The following is a 21,941-nucleotide window of genomic DNA, read 5'->3' as shown; positions in this document are numbered from 1 at the left end:
CTTTAATTTTGTTGTAGTTGATGCAATTGCCTGGCCATCTACATTTCCTTCTATAAATCATCATTTTAAAAGCACCCTCACCGCTTACCAACAAATGTGTAATGACTCATGTAATCAATCTGCTATTGTTAGAAATATAGGATGGATTCAGTTTTTCACTGTTTACACAATAATAAAATTAGACAAATGAGCACCAAGGAGTTAAACATTCATCCATGAAGAATTCCAGAAAGAGGACAGAGATAATGGAGTGGAAGAAACCAATGGGAAATAAAGGAAAGTTTCTCAGAGGCCAAGAACGAAAAGAGTCTTCAGAGCGTACTGGCCTAATTCTCATGAAGCACGCTGCTAAGAAGAAAAGATCCCCAGTTAGAAGCAACCAAATTAAAATAGAAAACTCCAAGGATAAGAAGAAAATCCTGAAAGTTTCTATAAATAAGGAGCAGGTTACCTGAGATGCCCTGAGAACCAGCTTGACATCAGCCTTCTCACAGTCAGGAGTGAAGAAATACTTTTTTTTATTGTTGAAGAAAATGACAAACTTCAAATTCTGAATGTCCCCCAGCTGAGCTTTCAGCGAAGAAGATTTTTGAGAAATCAAGCACTCAAAATATTTACCACTCGTGTAGCCAATTTGAACGTAATTACTTGAGGAGTTTTCCTGCAACATACAAAGAAATGTAAGAAAATGACTCGACGTGCATGAAATAGTGACAGCTGCGGATTGGACAGTGAACGAAGAAGCCAGAATGCAATGAAAAGAACCAGTTGGGCCTGGGTGATGCTGGGCACCGTCTGCAGGGTTCGGGTGACATCTGTCGTGGGTCCCCACACGTGCACAGGTCTACTCAGATGTGCAAGGACAGCGGAGCTTCTTTATTTCCCTGCACCCGGTCCAATGTTAATAAGGAGCACCGTGTTTTCCCTTCCCATCCATCACTAAAGTTACAAAACACACTTGTCAGATATCCCTCCCCATCTTTGTATTTTTGAGGTAAGTTAGTGTTTTTCTGGAAAAGCGCAGCTCTCATTCTTTTATTTTTTTCTTCTATGTTCTTCACAAATTGGGTATTTGGCAGGGGGTGGTGGTGGTGGTTATGTGTCTTCATGATGTTGGGAGGGAGATACTTACATGCATTAACAGAGATCCTTGTGTTTTTTCCAGGTCCTTGTTGGCCTCTGCCATGAACTGGATAATTTGTCTGGTTCTTGAGCCACTGGGAGGGGTGGTCTGGGTTATGGTGGACCTTGTCTGGCCTTCCAAAGCTGAAGTCATATTGTGAGGTCCTGGTTCTTTTTTTTTTTTGGTCATGTCGCTCCTGGTTAAAAAGGCCGCCAGCCAGGGAGCAGCCAGCCCAGTTATGTTCAAGCTCCTGCTCTGGTGCTGCAGCCTGACCCCTGGCACCATGTGCAGGTGCAGCGGGGGCTCAAAGGCAGTGCATAAGTCCTGGTTCTCCATGACCTCTTTGTTTGGACCACAGGCTCACTTGATTCGCCCGTGTTCCTGGTACCTTCGTGTCCCCTCATCAGGAAATAGCCAGTCTTCTGAGTGTCCTGCCTACCACACACCAGACATAAGGAGCCAAAGCTGCCACCTCAGGTCCTCTATTAAACTAATTCCCTCCACTCTTACAACATCGAGCTATAGTCACTTTGGACTTTGTGACAAGCTGAATGGAGGGTTTCTAAGCTAAAGCATCTTAGCTTTCCTCCAGCTATGATCTAGAAGTGGTTTACTAGCCCTCAAGGGTCTCATGAGTCCTTGTGCTAACTGGAAGGTTCCCATTAGGCACAAAACCGTTGGGATTTCAACCAGAAGGAAACTAGGACATATCTTCTGCCTGCTTCTCCATCTGTCTCTCTCCACCATACTCATATACCAGAAGGTTTGGACTTTTCCATGTAGCTAGGACTTATTATATCTTGAATTCTCTCTTTTCCTTAGGTTGTGGTTCAACTCCCAGCCCTTGAGCAACCAAGGAATAAAGAACATTTTATTTCCCTTCTCAATGTGACTATTCTTTGTTAGGAACTTGAAAGTCCTTCACTGGTAGTTAGAAACTGAGTATTGACTGTCTTTTCTTCTATAATGTGATAGATAAGGCTTAAATGTCATCTACACTAAGGGCAGCTAGCATTTCCTCGATTCCTCTCTATCTAAACCAGGTCTTCCAGGTTTATGCCCACCAAGGGCATAACAGTTATAATTGCTTCGTATGACCATCTGCTTATTACACTGGCTCCCCCTAGATTGTGCACTCCATGAGAGAAATGCTTCTAAATAAACCCATGGAATACTGCGAGACCCAGAGAGTTCAGGCCTATGGAGCACTACATCTACCACATCGCTGCTATTGTCCTGTACAAAATCACGGTAAGCCAGGGCAGTGGGTGCCACCTGTACGCATGTGCCCTATGATGGGGCTAAGGGAGGACACAGATTCACTTTGTTTTCAAACATGATGTCTCATTTGACAGGGATATGAAGGGGCCATGCTGTTGCCATTAGAATATACCATTAGATATCCTTGTATCCCTTTTTTCTTATTGCATCACTTACTTTATATTTCCTTTTATAGACATTGTATTTTTAAATTTTACAAAGAGGCATGTGGGGGTGGCAGGGCAGTGCTCCCATAACCATTTTGATGTTGAAGCAACAGAAATAGCAAAGCTGGAGCTACACTCATGTTCTGTTGATTCCTATCTGGATCTCCTACCATCCCTGAGTACGGAGTCTCTGGTAGTGTTTATCCATTTGTAAAATGAGTACTTCAGCTGGATGACTTGTCACCAGCTCAGGTTGTTCGTCTCAGTAATGGATGGTAACCATTACCCAACTGGATTTGCTGTATTAGTGAAGGCATGTAAAAGGCTCAACACAGAAAAGAGTGTAGACCCATGTTATCTGACAACTTCTGTTGCAAAAATTAACTCTTTCACCCTCATCAATTGTAGGCATAACAATAAGGATATTGTCATCCCTAGCCCAATATTATGGTAGTTTGCAACAATAGCAAGTGCAGATCCCAAATGTCAATTGTAAGGAACTGGTCAGCCGCTCGGATTGAGTCATTCAGTTTGTTTCTCCTTGCCTAATGGAGGATGGTTTCTGATTAAGAGGAGGGGGCCCTTGAGTCAGTTCACTTGATCACAATATTGCAGGTAGCAGAAATCTCTACGCAAAATTGCAGTGCATTGATTAGTAGTGGTTGCTTAGAACAGTGTCGGAAAGAATTCATAGGCTGCATCCAGACCTAGCATGAGAGGGAACTGTAAGTGACCACTGTAATGAGAACTGGAGGTTGAAGAAATGGTAATAATGCACCATGTTTTCCATTCATGACTTTTGAAAACAAGGCAAACCTGCTATGGAACCATGAAAGGTCCCAAATAGCCAAAGTGATCTTCAGAAAGAAAAACAAAGCTAGAGGCATCACATTTACTAATTTCAAACTATATTGTAAAGTTATAGTAATGAAAAAAGTATGGTGCTAGCATAAAAACAAGGACATGGACTAATGGAACGGAATAGGTAGCCTACAAACAAACCCATGCATATGCAGTCAGCTAATCTTTGGAAAGGGCTCCAAGAGCACACGATAGGGAAAGGATAGTCTATTCAATAAATGGTGCTGAGGAAACTGGATGTCCATAAGCAAAAGAATGGAACTGGACCCTTATCTCACAAAAAAATTCACTAGAAATAGATTAAGGACTTAGGTGTAAGACCTAAGACAGTAAAACTCTTAGGGGAAAAAAGGCATAGGGAAAAAGTTCCTTGACATTGGTCTTGGCAATATTTTGGGGGATATAATCCCAAAAGCACAGGTAGCGAAAGCTAAAATAAACAAGTAGATTGCATCAAACTAAAAAAGCTTCTGCACACCAAAGGAAACCATCAAAATGAAAAGGCTACCTAGGGAACAGGGGAAAAGCAAAACTGCGATGATACATCACCTCACACCTGTCAGGATGGCTATTATAAAAAAGACGAGAGGTAAGGGGTTGATGAGGGCATGAAGAAAAGGGAAGCCTTGTACATTGTTCATGGGAATGTAAATTGGTGCAACCAATATAAAAACCAGTATGAAGCTTCCTCAAAATATTAAAAATACAACTGCCACATGATTCTAGCCATCCCACTTCTGGGTATTTATCTGAAGGAAACAAAATCGATATCTTAAAGAGATATCTGCCTTTCATGTTCATTGTGGCATTATTCACACTAGCAAAAATACAGAAGCAACTTGCGTCTGTCAACAGATGAGTACATAACTAAAATGTGATATATGTGAAATACATTTATGAGATATGTATATTTATGATGTATGTGCCATGAAATATTATTCAGCTGTAAAAAAAGAAGGCAGTACTGCTATATGCAACAACATTGATGAACCCGGAGAGCATTATACTAAGTGAAATAAGCCAGAAAGAGTAAGACAAAAAGTGCATAGTATCACTTATATGTGGAATAATAATAATTAAAAAAAGCCAGTCTCATAGAATCAGAGAGTAGAATGGTGGTTGCCAGGGGCTGGGGTGGGAGAACGGGGAGATGTAGGTCAAAGGGTACAAACTTTCAATTATCGTACGAGTAAGTGCTGAGGCTCGCATATACAGCATGGTGACGGCAGGGAATAATACAGTAGTGTATACTTTAAATTCGCTGAGGTAGAGATGAAACATTCTCACCACACACACACACAAACACACACATGCATAATGAGTTAGCTATGTGAGCCGATAAATGTGTTAATTACCTTGGTCTTGATAATCATTTCACAGTATATAAATATTTCACACCATCACATTGTACACTTTAAGTATATACAATTTTGTCAATTATTCCCTAATAAAGTTGGAAAACGCTGTGCAGTCCTACATGATAAAAGAACAAGGTAAACTAAATATGTGAAGTATGTGCTAAAAGGCACTCCTTCCTTAGTCCGAATTATATTACTCAGTTACTTTCTTCTTCTCCATGGCTGGGGGCCTCCACCTTCATGGAATAGTTCTAATTTGAAGAAATTTTGGAGCCTGAAGAATTCGGGAGGAGGAGGAAAGGCGAGTCTGGGACGAACCATGAGGTAGAGACCTGGACTGGTTGCTCTGTGTCTGCCCTCCCACACTCTCTCTCGCCTCCTCTGTGTTGCCCTGTGCTCTGCAAGGATCATCCTGCATGGACTGACCCAATGGGCTCCTTTGCCCTTGGCTTCCAGGGGTTCATGGACAGTGGTGAGCCTTGTCTTGAGAACAACAGAAGAGAAAAGCCAGAATATTCCTTTCTGCCCCCTCCTTGCCCTGGCCTCTCATGCCGCCAGTACCTGTGTCCTCCGTGACTCCATCCCCTGCAGTGTGGCCCGTCCACACTCCAGTCCTCACTGAGCTGGTATTGATGAATGAAGGGAGGGGAGTGCAGAAAACGGAAGTCCACAGATGATTTTCAGATCTTCCCTTCAGCAACGATTTTAACCTCCTAACCTCCTCTCTGATCCCACTGACTTTTTTTTTTTTTTTGCATTCTCTTAAGATGAGAGCTGCTAACAAGGAAAATTTTGAATGATTTAACTTTCATCTTCTTTAATTTTCTCAGAGCAGGGTGAGGTGGAGGTGCTAATAAGCAGTGGAAAGACAACAAGTATTCATTGTAGGGGTGAGAGGAAAGTCTAGAGAGGCCAAAGCCTTCACCTAAGTAGAGAAATTACAAAGAGTAAAGGCCTGTGGTAGAATGTGCTAAGGGTGTAACACGACCCTCAAGTCTCCTTGTCTTAACATAATATAGGTTTGTTCTCATGCATGCCGTTGCCTGATGTAGGTAGTGAGTTGTGATGCTCTGCTCCACGCAGGTATTCAGGAATCCAGGGTTCTCCCACCGCTTGAGGCACCCCGGACCTCCACTGCATCCTCTGTGTCTGGCTCAGAGAGAAGAAAGAGAGAGCAGGGAGGACTGTGGGTAGGTCTTATGGGTCGGGCCTGAAGGTAGTGTGTGTAACTTCTGCCTATGTAGAACTCAATCACGTGGCACCATTGTGCTTCAGGGGAAGCTGGGAAGTGTAGTCCAGCTGAATTCCTGAGAAGAAAAGAAACAGAGTGGTGAGCACGTAACATCGTTTCTGCTACTAGGTCCTTTGTCTGTGCTGGTTGCTTTCTTTCAGGGAGCTCAGGGTTCTCGAAGGGGGAAGAACGTCTCTCAGCGGTGCCTGTTCTCCTCCATGGTCTCGCTCATGGCTCTTGCTTCATCTCTTCCTTGAATGAATGTGGTGAATCTGCAGGACCCAGACCACAGCTTCTCCAGGTCAGGGGAACTCTTTCTGGTGGTACCTGACTCTTTCTGAAGGATGGAAAAGGAGAGAAAAAACTACTATTTCCTTATAATGTCATGTTTAGGGATGGCTTTAAGCCCTTCAGATCTCATTTGAATCCTTGCTGTGTCACTCACCTTTCTGGGCCCGAGCTTTCCCAACTGCAAACCAAGAATTAAAAACCTTGCTCCACTAGGCTATTGTGATATGGAGGGTAGTGTTTGTCATAGTGTATAGAGCTAATATTATATTAATTATAACTCTCAGTGGACTCAGAAGGGGAAGAAAGCTTTCAGACGTCGCTTCCAGTCCCAGTAACTCCTGGGACGTTGTTACCTAAAAGAGGAATGAAGTTCCTTTGCACCGTCTCTTTCTTTAACCTACAAACAGAGGTTGAATCCACTTATGGCTTCCTGTAGTCAAGAGTCGGGGGGTAATGGTAAAGAATATCTATTTCTTCCTTTCTGAAACAAAACTTAGGTTTGGAAGGAGATGCCCAAGTATCTGACTCTGTCATTCTCAGGACATTAAAGGACCCAGTGGGCGACCGTGGAACTATATTGGAAAAAGCAGAACTGAGGGGAGCAATTAGAGTTGATGTTGAAATTTTGGAGCTTAGAAGACCTTGTATAAATAAAATAAAATAACTCTTAATTCTCCAAGCCCAAAGTCTTTGTTTTAGTTTGTGCTCCCCAAGGACCACTGGGTCCACTATTATATGCCTGATTAGTGTAATAGTATGGGCAATGAACTTGAACTACACTAATCCCCCTACTTAGTAGTTACCCTATGCAGTGCCCTATCCTGGGCACTTTGACATGTATTTATTCCTTTAATCTTGGCATATGTAGGATTTGGACCCTGGTCAAACCTTCTCTATAAGACAATGTTGTCCCTTAGGGCTATGTAGATGTTAGTGCTATAATCTATCAAATCCATGTGATAGTCGTACCTGTGACAAATTTGTGCCTTTTTTATATGGCTTGGAAATGACAGAACCCTTGTTATACCGCTTGCTAATTAGGCACTGGGGGTGGGGGACTGTCTTCCATAGTTTTCATTAGGGATTCACAGTATTGCAGTTCTACTCTGATTGCTAAACTAGGTTTCTATGGGTCTACCCTCCAGGGCAGACGAAAGCCCCCAGTCTTATTGGTCACAGTGAGGCTGAATGTCCAAATCTGTGTGTCCAGGGCCAAGGTTCCCAAAGGAGTTCACAGAGGAACGTCGAAGTTCTAGCCAGGGTCTCTGTGTGGCTGGGGAGGAAAATCCAGGGGAAGAAAGAGAATGGGGTCTGGGCCTGTCAGGTGAATCCTATCATCTTCTCAGTAGTTATTTGATATCCAGGGCCTGTACAGGGGTCCCATAAAGACCTGGGTTTATTATCCCAATAGAAGGACACTCACCCTCTTGCTGTGTCCTGGGCAGGGGCAACCCTGGTGGACGAGGTGTATCCACCCAAGGTCTTAGCATCAGGGTGGCAGCTGTGGGCTCTAAGGTAGAGGTTGGCTGAAGCTCGGGCAGCCCTCCCTGTATCTTCTTTCCCACGAGGTGAGTGAGGATCCCCACGCAAACATATTTTGTACAGCTTCCCAGGAAGTGGAGGAAGAGCAAGGCCAACTCTCATTTGACATTTCTGCTGCTCCCTCTGTTCCTTCCACTGTACTTCGGAATTCAGAAGTACAGGAAATTACTCTGTTAGCCAAATGGGGGAATTTAATGAACCCACTGATATCAAAAGACAAACCTGCAATATCTTTATCTGTGTAATTAATTAGCCTCTGCCTGTGAAGTATTCCGAGCATGAAGTGCCACAGATAGCTTGTGTTATTAATTATTATTATGCATGGGAAACATAGCTGGATTCCTTGACCCCTCTGCACTTACCAGCTCCTGTTTAATGGTGCAGTAATTGTAGTTTTATTTTTTGATCAGCTCCAATTCTCCTTAGGTGGTGATATATTGAGATACTTATTCATGCCTTTCAAGATTTCCCTTTAGAAAATCAAGTTTTGAAAATGTGCGTGCAGATATGAGTGGCAGGGAGGAGCGACTGAAGGTGTCTGGGTGGTGGGGGGAGGGCGCAGTGTGTGACCGCACAGGAAGCTGGTGTTGAGAATACGCCTCTGTTGGATCAGATTAAATTAAAAAGGGGGAGAGACCGGAAGCAGGGAAGAATCCTGCTTAGGCACGAAGTGATGAAAATTTGAACTAGGGTAGTGATTGGGAATTGGGGAGTGTACAGTGGAGAGAAGAATGTATTACTTTGGGAACTGTTGAAGACAATGTCCTAATGGGCCCTCTGGCGTGCTAGGGACAACCTGTAGGTAGCTTCATTACCCTGTGTTTAAAAAGAAAAGGAGTTTGGGGAGCTGGAAGCAGCCATGTAAACAGATGCAAAGCTAATTTGGAAGGAGAGCACTGCAAGTGTCCAATGGGCTTGAGGAGAAACCGCCCCGGGCAGGTGTGTGGGCCTGTGGGGGCAGCAGGTATGCCCTGGCACTATGTAAGCACAGGGATGTCTAGCAATCAGGTTTGTTTGCCAGTCTGTACTTTGATGCAATGTAACACTCACCTGCTTTTCCTACCAGGAGTAAAAGTATGCAACGCACAGTGTTTGTGGGAATGATGCTTTGCGAAAGTCCACGTGTTCTACCCCTGGGTCAGCAGCAGGCAGAGAAAAGTGGATGGGTGTTGGGAGATTGCAAGGAGCGTTATGTGGAGGTGTCCCCAACATGGTTGCATTGGGCTGTGGGAACAAAAAGCCACATGCAACCTAGTGACATCTTGAGCAGGGCATGGATTTTCCATAGCGTGTGACATGGGGTCAAGCCAGAACCAAAATGACCTCAGCTAATCTCTAGATATCAAAAGAAAAGACGTTCTAGAACTAGCGATACTTTCTAAAATTGAACATTATTTGCAGAAACTTATATAAGACAGAAACCCGTAGCTTTGTCCTTTATAGACCCATTCATTATTTTTCCACTTTTCTAGAATAGGCATGCATATCTCAATGGGAGAAAATATCTTTTCAGAGCTTTCTGAAAGTGCCCTTCTTCCAGAGCCACTCTGTTCTGGATTACTCTGGGCTTCTAATGAGATGAAGTCTAGATAATTATTCTGGGGCGCTTTGGACTTTTGATGAGAGGAGACCCACAGCAACCTCTCCCAGACCACCCTTGGCTCCTAATGAGGAAAGGCTAACAGAGGATGGACTAAGTTTATTTTCCCAGGCTCCTCAGAGACCAGTTGTGGTTCTACCGTCCCAGGAAATCTACACAGACAAGAGATACACACGTATGGATGAAGTCTTCCAAATTGGCACCTTCCTTCCCTGATGCCTCTCCTTGTTGATTCTTCATGCTGTTTCTTCTTTATTTAGGATGTGTGTGTTGATGGGCACCAACAATGGAGAGGTGGCAGCTGGAAATGATGAGAGTAGTTGTTTATTAATTCTAGACCTGGACAACCTTTGTCACTGAAGAGCTCCGTGACCCGCAGCAAGTCACCCAGTCTTTCCTCCTCTGCCGAGCTTGGATACCCTGACTATGTGCTGTTTAGTCTTTTGTTAGATTGCCAGTCTAGCTGCCTCTGTGGACAAAATGCTCAGGCTAACTGGCCATTTTATCTGCCAGAATAAAACTGAAAAATGTTCCAAGTGTTGTCTTCTACAAATGACGTTTCAAGAGACTACATTATTGCCGACCTTAATACCTCTGGGGGTGATAATGCCTTCCCTGCCTGGCCTTGGTGCTCACCTGTAAAAGGACTTGAGTGTTGGAGTCACCTGTCCTATCTGAGAGGAATTTCACTCCCCGTGGAAGTTACCACGCCCACCCAAGAAGGCAAGTCATGTAAAGGGTCCCAGACAGAGTTCACACCATGTCTCTGAGATGTATTTCATTCCCTGTGTTTCTTGCTATTGGCATGCTAGGATGCAAACGGGCTGAAGACAGGTGCTGCCTTTAATGGAATTTGAGCAATACCTAACCCCCGTGGACATCTGTTGAATGTTAAATAACAACAGTGATCATGTAATAATGATGCCCAGCTCACTTGGGAGAGAATACCAAATAGCTTGGAAATTTCCTGTGACTGGCAGCATGGCCCAGGAGCATCCTGAGGTGAATTTAAAAACCTCAGTGATTCAAATCACATATCCCATAGGAAATATATCTTCTCGCTTGGAGTAATTGTTCAGCTTATTGCTGGTTTACGGTGTGATTTGTTAGTCTTTGTTTGAATCTTCCAGGTCTGGAAGAAAGATATTGCGCTTTAATGATAAATAATCCCAAAAAGAGAGGAAAAAAAAATCCAGCCGGCTCCCCTGGCCAGTGCCTTTCTCCTCTTGTTCTGCAACTGGCATTTTTTCTAACTGCTTCGGTTGTTCTGAAGCAAACTGTTACTGTGCGAGCTCCGTTTAAAGAGCTATTGTAGAAAACAGGCTGCCACCAGCTATTAAGGAAATAATAACCCTATGTCGGTTGTGAGTGAAAAGAAAAAAAATTAACCCTATTCAAGATACACACGTATGTATTTTTTACTGAATGAGAATCTTTCTCTGTGGTATCATGAAAAGGAAGTGTTGCCTTCTTATCCTCCCTGCTTATCCAGACCGCAGTCTTATTCCATAGTGTCCTGGTGGAAGCTGTCAGGAGCCTTGTCTAAAAGCTTTCTGACGGGCACGTTAATGATCGGTTTGGAAGGAGCCAGGGTTAGTGGGCGTGAACACGGCTTCCCCCCAAGGTCTACCGTGCTGCACGGAATACAAACATCTCTTCCTCTTGACAGGTGCCGACACGTCACTGGGACATCACTGGGCTTGAGCATTCATTCCTTTATGGACTGCTAAGTACCGGATGTTTTGCTAGGTGACAAGGATATAATAAGAAGACACGATACTGCCCTATGATCACCTCACCTGAGAGGTAAACAATTATGGGTTCCTTCTTGATGAGTAGAGTGACAGTGACAGACGCAGAGTGGAGGAAGATTATGGAACACAGCCCAGATGCACCTACACAGTCTTAATGAGATCATAGCAGCTTTCTTGAGGAGGAAACTCACACATGAGTTTCTTTCAAGGGCAAATAGGAACTTGCCAGTTAAAGCAAGGGCCAGAAAGGAACCTTTCATTGTAACAACATACTTGGTCTCGCCCCTTGAAATTTAGGTGGAATTGTTTTAGCCTACACTTCCAAACATTGTCCAAATCCAAAAAGGGGACCTTCTCGTGGCCATTTCTGATTCTCTGTGTCCACCGCTAATTGTAACAGCTGTCCAGTACCCAGACTGGTGCTGGGCTGGGTGCTTTGTAACATCTTATTTGTCTTAACTTGACTCCCGTATTTACAGATGGGGAGGATGAAGTCGCACAGCCGATGGTCCAGAGAGCTTAGTCTGTTGTCCAAAAACCTAAGCTCTTCTCACTAGAAGAACAGAATGCAAATGGAAAAAAAAGAAGTCCAGATGGTCCGAGCAAGAAAGAATGTTCCTGCCTGACCACACTTTTTATCGTGAAAAACCTGCAGCAGGTTTGTGGCATTTGCCTGAATAGACAAGTACCATTATTATTTTTACATTTGAACAGCACCATGTATTATGCTTGCTTTCTGTTTTTCAGCATTGTCAGGCTTTGGAAAATACATTTTTATAGCCCATTTCCATTTCCTTGTGAAAAAACATCTCAGTGCTTCTATAGTATTTGTCCGTTGACCCCCAAAGGAACTTGAATTCCCGAGCCAGTTGCTAATAGGCTTTGTGAAAGACCGAGCTACTGGAGGTCAAGGCGGAAGGGTTGCAACATTGAGCCTCCTGCTACGTGGCTATAATGAAATACGAAACTGGATTCTGTAGTGCCTATTTAGGGCTCTGTATCCTATTGTGGGTGCACAGATAGTCAAAGAAGTACATCAGGAAGTTTCGATCACCATCCCTGCACTGGTCGTTAGGCAAAGACCAGCGACTGTGTGTGAAAATGCTCTTTCTTCTCCCAGGTGGGGATAGATGACATTCCTCCGCTTCCTCTACAGTTCCGTGTGGTCATGTGACTGCACTCCAGCCAATGGACTGTGAGAATGCATGATGGGCACCGTGTGCAGGTTTAGCTCATAAAACCTCCCACGCAGCTTCCTCCAGGCTCCTCACCCTTTTCAACTGTACAGACGACTTTTTAGGGTGATTTTGGAAACTGTGTATTAAAGATCTGTGATCACCTGCCTCCTGGAATGAGCATGTGGAACGATCTATTCTCTGCCAAGAACTGTCATGTGAACATGGAGTCAACGTCCACGGTGCCTCTATTATTTATTTATGGGCTTATTTGTTACAGTATCTGGTGTTACCCTAAGTGATACAGGCCATCATCCTGGAAGACTTCACTGTCATGAGCTCAATACGTGTGTCCCGAAGCCTGCAGTTCCCACTGAAGGGAACTCAGCGGGGACAAGGTCGGAGGACTTTGGAAGGCTCTATTCTAAGTGGAAGTGAGGCGCACCAGTGACACTCATCAGGCCTGACCGCTGCCTGTGTCTGCTCTGTGGGACTTGTGTGTCCCCTGAGGGCTTTTCAGGCGTGGGAGGTGGGGGCATGTTCTCACGGTGGCCTAACAGCCATCTCTTCCCTGGATTGATTTATCAGCCTAGTTTGTTCCTGCTGCTGGGTTTCTGCCACCTCTCAGTCCTTATTTCTGCCGTATCTCAGTCCTTCTTTCACCCTTCTATTGGAGCGTTGTCCATTGCATTGGTCTTATTAGTTCTGACTATTTGAAAATGTTACTCAGGGCAGGGCAGTGGGGAGCTTCCCAGACTCAGAAGACAGAGCTGCAGAGTGAGGGCAAACATATCCCTCCTCTCACGTTTATCAGTAGAAGGTACTGGCAGGGGCCTGGTGTCAGCTTTTTCAAAAATAAAGTTAAAATTTAGTGTCACAAATGTCCATATATCCTGTCAATGTGTCTAGAGGTCTTCCTAAATCTGACACCGTTTTTCTGGAAAGATTTGGGGATCTGGGCTTCTTCGACCACGGCTGCTGCATCCGGCCCCCAGGCAGACGGTAAGCCAGGAAACACCTCTTGCTGGGTGAAGCTAATTTTCACTTTATTTAAAGGTCCCAGAGCATGACCCCTCAGGGAGTGAGCAGAGCGGTCCATGATCCTGCTACTCTAGGCTTCGGGGTCTGAGAACTGGGTGGAATGCTTGCCACCCAGCGACTCTTCAGCACTCTTTCCTTCTTCCTCCAGGTGAGAGAGGGCTGAAGCAAGAAGGATGCCTGTGTGTTAGGCAGCAGCCCGCACATGGTATCTTCCAGACAGGCCCCGCTTCCTATTTCTGCAGGCTGGAAATATGGTAGGAGGAATCAGGCAGCTCAGCAGCGGAGGATTTTGAAGGTATGTTCGATCTTACACATTATTGCTTTTATACCCATATTGCTAACCTAACATGTCACCACCCAGACTGAATTGAATTGATTTTTTTTTCTCCACACAGAGGTATCCCCTTTTACTCTTGTGGGTTTCCTGTTGTGAGTGTTTATAACATAGCACCTCACACTTCTTCAAATATGTATCATTTACATATTGTTTATTATTATTTGGAAAGCCACCTGACCGTTTGTCTCCATTCAACCACAGTATTCCTGACATCATCTCAAAGGCACCAATAATAGCTACATTACCTAGGAGAGCCACAGCCATGTTACCTGCTTTAAAAAGCATTATGTCTAAATAATTCCAATTTTCTAACCCCCATTGAAGTTCTCGGGTTGACTATCCCTACACACACTCTCCCAGGGGAACGGGATAGCTCCCGTAATAACTGCTCTCTCATTTAGATACTCTTGAATAGCCTTCCCTTCAGCAGGGACTAAGTTATATTACTAACAACAAATTCCTGAAGCTGTTAACATTCAAATAATACTTTAAACGCAACTGGACACCTGACATCTGTTGTCCATGCCACTGGAATGTCCCAGTTGCCGCCTGAACACTCTGTTTTGGAGTCTGTTTATTCTAAGTCTCTGGAGAACTGGGGCAAGTGAGAATCTCTTATTAGAATATATAACTCAGGGAAAATCAATGCCAGCTAGAACTCAATAACAGACCGATATTAAATGTCTCTGATTCTGTCTTGAGAATTTCCAGCTGGAAAATGATGTTGCTTTCCTTCTTGAGATTAGGTTGATTTAGTCACATTTGTAGGAAATCACCATCAGGAGCTCCATTTGTTTTCCTTTTTTTTTATGTGGTTGTTGTAGGATATCCCCCCTCACCCTTCACCGTAGCCTGCCCCCTCCCAGGGCGAAGGGAGTGCATAAGAGATCTTTTCACAAGGTGACTCAGGCCTGAGAAGCAGACAGGCGTTGTTTTTGACATCATCCAATTGTTCTAACAGGACAATGATCTTACCCCCACAGCATGAACCAGCCTGGTTGGGCTTTGGGATATCTCATACCCAAATGAGACCCAAATAGTGGTCCCTTCTCTCCTCCTCTAGTTCACATGGTAGAGTCTCCCTCTTTTATGGCAGCAACATCAGTGAGACGACACAGGGACTGTCTGGCCATGCTGGAGGCCATACCCAAGGGAAAGGGTACCCTGTTGGAAGAGAAAGTAGCCTCAAAGTGTAGAGAGAGAGAGGGGGGGGGGAGGGCCTAGGTGGTACTATCTGTCTTCTGAGGGGATGGATACCTCTGTCTCCATGGGATTGTGGGAATCAGGTTCTTATCAGATAAGATGTTTTTGGCACCAAGGAATAGAAATCCCAACACAAAGGATGGGATTTCCTTTGTGGAAGGAAGAAGGTAAGATTATTTCACATAGGTGGAGTTTATGGTGTGTTTGTAATGGCTCTAGCTTCCTCAGAGTTTCTGGTTTATGACTTCTTCAAAGTATTGACTTTGACCTAGGACTGGCGGCTTGGTGGCCTCAGTAGCCTAGGGTCATCTAGATACTGCAGCAAGAGGAAAAAGAAGAATAGCCTTTTTTTGGCTTTCTCTTTACATTAAGAAGTTGTATTCCTGAATCCCCAGGGGACTGGCTGACAGTATTATTCATTGACTAGAGTTGGGTACGTGCCCCTAACCAATCAGGGGGTTTAGTTAGTTGGAGTGAAGTGACCACTAGCGGTTAGTCAACATGACACAAAAGTTCCATTCCTGTGACAGTACAAAGTCATTGTCTCTTATTTTTCACATGTTATATATTGTCAATTGGATAGCTTGATTATGCCATGATATTTAAAACATTTAATACTTCATGTGTAATATATAAACAAAAATAAATATAGCCCCTTTATTTCTATAACTAAACTATATATACTACATGTAATATAAATTATATCAATCGATACTATACATATATGTATATTTATATTACATATTATGATGTGGACTCCGGCCAGCAGGGTCTGTGTGTTGTGGCCACAACAAACAAACTCACACGGACTGCAGAAGTCCCGTGGAGGAAAAGGGACGGCATGGCTGCTCTCTAAGTGAGAGAGGGCCCCGACCCTGCCTGGACAGGCTTTATTGCCCTTCTGGGTACATTACATCAAGGACGGTCCTCATCGTTTACAATGCACGGGTTTGCATTAGGTGCTTACCTTTTACACATAACAAAGGAGGGGATGTTGCTAATTACTTTAAAGAAAGGGATATTTGCAAGTGCAAGAGGAAAAGTGGTTGAATTGGTTACATTCCACACTTGGGAGGTTTAGCACAGACTCTAGGAAGTTACTTGAAAGATATGCAGTGAACATTTGCTGCCTCAATTCAGTGTGAGGGAGCTTTAGCAAAAAACAAACCTCAAAGCAGCCTAGGTAAAACGCAGGCCTGATTCTCCACTGGAAAACTGATCCATGGGTCCGGTTCCTGTGTGCCGACTCGCTCCTGCCAGTTTTCTGAATCAGGGGCTGGGCTACATTCACCACTGCCACCTGGAACAGTTCCCTGTGTTATATATTTATGTACCATGGCATATATTATATTGTTACATTATATGAAATATACACATATACTTTATATAACCTAAAAACTTCTTTCAAAGTGCCTTTTGTGTAACCCAAATCCTTCATCATATCCATATAATAATTTCCCAGTTGCTTGCCAGTGTTTTGAGATGGTTGCCAGATTATGCTCTTTGGGTGATGCAGTGTTCACCAGCTATGAGGTGCTCAGTCACAGCCATAGCCTGATGGGAGAATCTTGTTAAAACCTGAGTGGGCTTCATGCCTTTGCCCCGTCTTCCCCTGAAGTTAGTCAGAGTGGGCTTCATGCCTTTGCCCCGTCTTCCTCTGCAGTTAGTCAGGGTGGCACCTGGGTGCTGGCCCAGGCAGGTGCAGCCTCTGGGGGCAGGGGTTCAAAGGGACAGGCTGAGAAGAGGAGGTGGGAGTGGGGGATAGCAGGCAAAGGGCCAGGACCTGGACCTGCGGCTTGCCTTTCTCATGGAGGGAGCTTCAGATGATGGGGGGTGTGGAGGGGGGCCCTGCCCAGGCCAGTCTCGGGAGAGTGGGCACCGTTGAGGAGGAGGCAACTGGCCAGGGTGCTTTCTGTGAAGTGGAACAAAGACAGAAGGGGAAAGACAAGGAGGAGGGACATGGATGAAAAGAAAGACAAGCAATGGTTATTGGCAGGTTGGTTGGTGGGCTGAGGCTGCCCTGGGGAGCATGGGGTATGGGAGGGGAGGGGTGGATTATATGAAACTCCTCTGCTCAGAGGTCACCTGAGGAGACCCAGGGGGCTCATGGAGACATGTGCCAGGACATTGACATAGAGTTTTCTCCAAGACTCATTCACAATGTCAGAGACGACTATTCCCCACAGGGCTCCCAGTTATTAAATAAAGCAGAGCTGCCTAAGCTCAAGTGCAGGCCCTGCTCTGACATAGGTTAAGGCTCATTGACCTTGAACATTCTTCAGCCATTACCTGAGTCCTGGCAGGGTTAGGTGCTTCTTCTGGGTGTGCACAGACGGGTCCTTCCCAGCTTGGCCGACTGGTCCCCCTCCTGCTGCCCGAAGGCTTTTGAACCAGGAAACAAGTTCCCAGCTCACTGAGAAAAGTGGCGGTGCACTGCAGCACATCCGGTACCCAAAATAGAAAAGCATCTTACCAGTGCAGCGATGCGAGGTTTCGGGGATACACCACATGTACTAGAATGTCCATTATTTGTGAATCCTGGCAGGTATGGCAGTTTTACTGTTTACTGTCCTATATGGAGGCATTTAAATATTAGATTAGCTTATAACGATGTTGTACCCACTGAATATCAACTATAGTGACATTTCTTCCCATCGCTGAAAAGTGGCTTCAGGGAGGAGCTGAATTATTTTGCTTGAACCTGAATGAAAATTTGTTATTTGGGGGTTATTTTTTAGGGGGGGGTGGGGTTAAGGGAGGGGCGAGGTCCCGTTTCGCTTTTTCGCTGAGTGGCCTCTCAGCTCTCTCCAGGGTGGGAGGCAGAGAGTTGAACTTGACCGCTGCCCAGAAAAACAGACACTTCCTGAGTGTCTACTCCTTCCCCTCCACACTGAGGGGGACACATGGTTCATCACCTGTGTTATACTGCTTTTTTTTTTTTTAATTTTAGGCATATATTCTCCCCCGTGAGGAAACTCAAAAGTAGATGCTGCACAGAACTGGGAAGTGTGGAAGTGTGTGCTGTCACGTACGGTCAGCGTGCTTTGAAGGCGGGAAACACCCTCCAGTCATATGACATCATGGTAGCCCGTGTCTGTGCTTTTATCCACTCCCCCCCGGTCTGCTAGCTGACTCGAGTCACCTGCGAAAGAGATCTGAAGAGGGAAGAAGAAGTGAAGAAGCACCCTGGAAAAATTCTTCATTTCGTAACTTAAAACTCCAATTGACTCGCTTCCCCTGGGGCTGGAGACAACAATGGGAGCGCGGAGCTGGTCCGGTTAACCTCCGCTAATTCAAGGAGAGAGAGAGGGGGATTGGTGTGGGAGAGAGATCAGTGAGCTGCGAGGGAGAAGATCTGAATGCTAATCGCCGTCTTCTGAGCCCCTTAGCTTCTCAGTGACTCGGTTCATACTTCGGACACTTTGTTTTCTCTCATTGGTAGCTTCTACTTCTTGTTATTCTGCTGTTTTCTTTTCTACTTCTTGTAAGGCTTAGGAACAGAATAGATAGAAAATGCCTTAGGACTGTGTATTGGTTAACTATTGTTGTGTAAAAATGATTCCATAACTTTGTGGCTTAAATCAAAAGCCGTTTTATTTAGTTTCCAATTCTGTGAAGCAGCCAGGTCTGGTGTGCGCTGGCTCAGCGCATCCTGGTCGGCTCTCACGCATCTGCTGCTGGCTGCTGGGTCTGCCGGGTGACCGAGGGTGGCCTCCGCTGTGTGTCTAGTGATTGGCAGGTTGGCAGCCAGGGTCCGGATGCCTGTCAGCTGGGGCACTTCCTTGGGTGCAAAGGTGCTCCTCCACCTGGCTGTTCATCCACCAGCAGGCTAGCTTCGACTGAATCACATGACACTCTCAAGGTTCCAAGTTCAGTGGGTGGGCAAGTCAGATGCTTGACATCTGATGACATCATGTTTGCTGATGTTCAGTTGGCCGAAGCAAATGACATAGACAGCCAAGGGTCAGAAAGAGTAGAAATAGGTTTCATTTCATGAGGCAAGGGAAGCAATTTATGGCCATTTTCACACAGGATGCGTTTTGAGACACCTGAGAAAAAAATGATAATGACAGGTGACAACTTGGAGTGTTTACTAGGTACCAGACATCACACTGATCACTGATGATCAGTTTGCATGATCTCAGGAGACTGGACCTCCATCCTACATCTCTGGGGCTTCCACTGAAGAAAAAGAAAGGGTCTGTTTAAGAGCCCTGCTCTGCTTTACCCAGCAGACAGGGAGCAGAAATGTTTCTTGGAAATAGATATTTTGTAGCTTCAATAATATTTTCAGCATGATAGGGGAACTGGCTATTTCAAAGAACCCTGTTGTGAATTCTTTTTGAAAGTAAAGAATCCTTTTGTAACACCCACATCCTCCCGTCTCAGCCACTTGGCAGGGCAAAGCAAAGGGGTTTCAAACTGCAGATGATGTAGAAATGGCTCTGACGTGGAGTGGACTGGCCCAGGTTCAAATCTCACTGGCTGTGTGATCATGGGCGAGTTCCTTAATTTCCCCAAGCCCTAGTTCTTTGTTATCACCATCATCATCATCATCATCATTAAATAAGATGAATAGATACTACCTCCATTGGGTTGTTGGGAGGGTTACATAAAAGGGGGGAACTGTACAAGGAGCTAGGTATTTTACAGAAGTGCAATGAATGAGTACAATGTGTCGTCTCTGTTGCCAGCTGTTAGATATTATGTCACTGCCCATTCTGTCATTTCCCACCATGGACAAGGTACTTGTTTTCCAGTTCGGGGAATTAGCTTGGTGTTGATTCCCTTTGTCTGTCCTTCCAAAGTCTTGCCATAAAGCTTTACAGCCACTTTCATTCCTTGATCAAATTCCAGAGGGTGGATGAGGGAATGAATTCATAGCTCTGTAGACATCACTGGGTAAAAAGTCTGTACTAAACCAATTTAAAATAAATTAGCTGAAAATTAGGCAGGTGCCGCCTAACACAGTCTGCAGAGTTATTTTTTAACCCAATCAGCGGAGAACAGGAAAACAATTAACAAGTTGCGAAGCCATTCCAGGTGTCTCAGGGCCACCGCCGCCCACAGGGTGGTTGTCAGAGAGATTGCCATCGACTCTGGGTCAGCCGGTGGACCTGCGGTGTCAGCACAAAACCGTGGCTTGGGATGACCAATCTCCCAGTGCTATGAGAGCCTTGGAAGGAATTTATAACTGGTGAATTACAAAAGCAGCTCTAATTAGCCCCAAGAGGCAATTGCATAAGCACTACAGAGAACATTGCAGACTCTTATTTGCTTCCTTCTCAGGATTTTATAGGAGGCTGGTAATGAATGTTCCTTAACAATAGGAGCTGAGAGACCTTAGCTCTAATAGCACTCTTGAGGATATGGCCTCCTTTATTTGCAATCCGGCCAAGATCGCTTGGATACTATTGTTAAACCTTGAAATCAACCCCCGATTTGCATTGTGGCTTAAATCAGAAGGGATGATCAGAGAGGAAGAAATTTTCCCTTAACCCCCACCCCCATGCAGTAATAAACAGTAAATAATCTAGCACTAAATGAGTTTCCTGGACCCAATTCTAATATGTGTGTGTGTGGGGGGGAGGGGATTCGGGGTCGAGGGGAGGGATGCAGGCAGGGTAGTGGCCTTTCTCCACACCAACAAGCAATTCTTGGACACCAGACGGGTGCCCTACAATTAAACTCTCTTTAACTCACTTCTGACACTGTCTACCCACAGACAGCATCGGACTTCACAGGGCAAGGGCTCAGTCTGAAAGACTGCTACTTTTCCCCCCTACAGGTGCCAGTTGACAGTCCAGGTTGTCACCTGTGCTTCTGACCCACTGGCCGTAGATCTGAGATTCTACAGATCCCCTCCTGGGTTTCATTAATTTGCTAGAATGGCTCACAGAACTCAGAGAAACATTTTACTTACTATATCACTGTATTATCATAAAAGGATAGAACCCAGGACCAAGCAGGTGGAAGAGACACCTAAGGCAAGGTGTGGGGAAAGGGCTCCGAGCCTCCACGCCCTCTCCAGGGGCACCGCTCCCCCAGTTCCCTTTGTCTGCTCTTCCCAGGTCTTGGTGAGAGGGTGCTCAGTAGATTCGTCCTCTAGTTGAACTTTGGGGAGTGGCTTAGACAATTCCTCCCTTCTTCCCTCCTTCCACTTAACAGATACAAAGAAAGCCTAATCAGGAACAGCCGCTCTCCCAGGTGCCGGACGTGTAGCCGGGAGCCCAGTAAGTTTACATGCGACATCACTCCCGGGTCTTCCCCGAACCCACAGCCTTAGGCATTGCTGGATACGGCTAGAAACCCAGACAGGGGGCTGCAGGGGTCTTTGCGGGTAACAGTGGGGAGTCAGCCAGATCCCATGCTTAATGTCCCAAATTGGGTGATATTTCAGGACCAGGCAAGTGCCGGGGGGAATTCAGCCCTGTTTTCCTCAAGTGTTATAACATAGTTATAATGGCTTTAAATATAAGCGGTTCCGAAAGGATAGGGAAAGATCATCTTTTTCATGGCAGTTTTTGAGTCCATCCCTGGTATTGGCTGATAGGGAGTACCAGCAGCAGACCTCATCCAGGAGATGGTCCAGCTTCGATGACTTTTGTTGGTAGAGCCACTTAAGAGCTTATTAAGATATTGATTCCTGGGCCGCATCCAGGGACTTCTGAGTCATTGTGTCCAGGGAAAGGGCCGAAGTGCTGCCTTTTTAATAAGAACTCTTCTGATGCACTTCTTGGCTCAAACCTCAGGCAGGCCCATGTGGCTTACATGCCCTATATTGAATCCTGAGAGCAGCCATCCCCCCACGCCTCTGGCCAGAACTCCTCACTTTCTTTTGTAGAACTACTCTGCCCGCCCCGTGAGTAGGGAAGGGTACAGTGATTGGTCAAATGCCCTTAGCTGGTCCAATCAGATGCTGTTTCCCAGAGTGAAGCAACAAGAGGAAAGAAATGGGCGGGAGCCCGTGGATTCGACAGAAATACACTGCCCAGCTG

At 45.2% G+C, this 21,941-nt stretch overlaps 1 non-coding gene across 1 annotated transcript; it reads right to left on the bottom strand.

Moving 5' to 3' along the window:
- Positions 1-1,308: 1,308 nt before the first annotated feature.
- On the bottom strand, positions 1,309-1,440 carry LOC114502206. The gene has a single exon (XR_003685053.1). It is a non-coding gene; the product is annotated as a small nucleolar RNA SNORA76 (small nucleolar RNA).
- Positions 1,441-21,941: the final 20,501 nt, after the last annotated feature.

The sequence above is a fragment of the Phyllostomus discolor genome, chromosome 7 (genome assembly GCF_004126475.2).
Source record: "Phyllostomus discolor isolate MPI-MPIP mPhyDis1 chromosome 7, mPhyDis1.pri.v3, whole genome shotgun sequence".
Lineage (NCBI taxonomy): Eukaryota > Metazoa > Chordata > Mammalia > Chiroptera > Phyllostomidae > Phyllostomus > Phyllostomus discolor.
The sequence above is the reverse complement of the archived record's forward strand: the minus strand, read 5'-3'. Positions and strand labels throughout refer to the sequence as shown.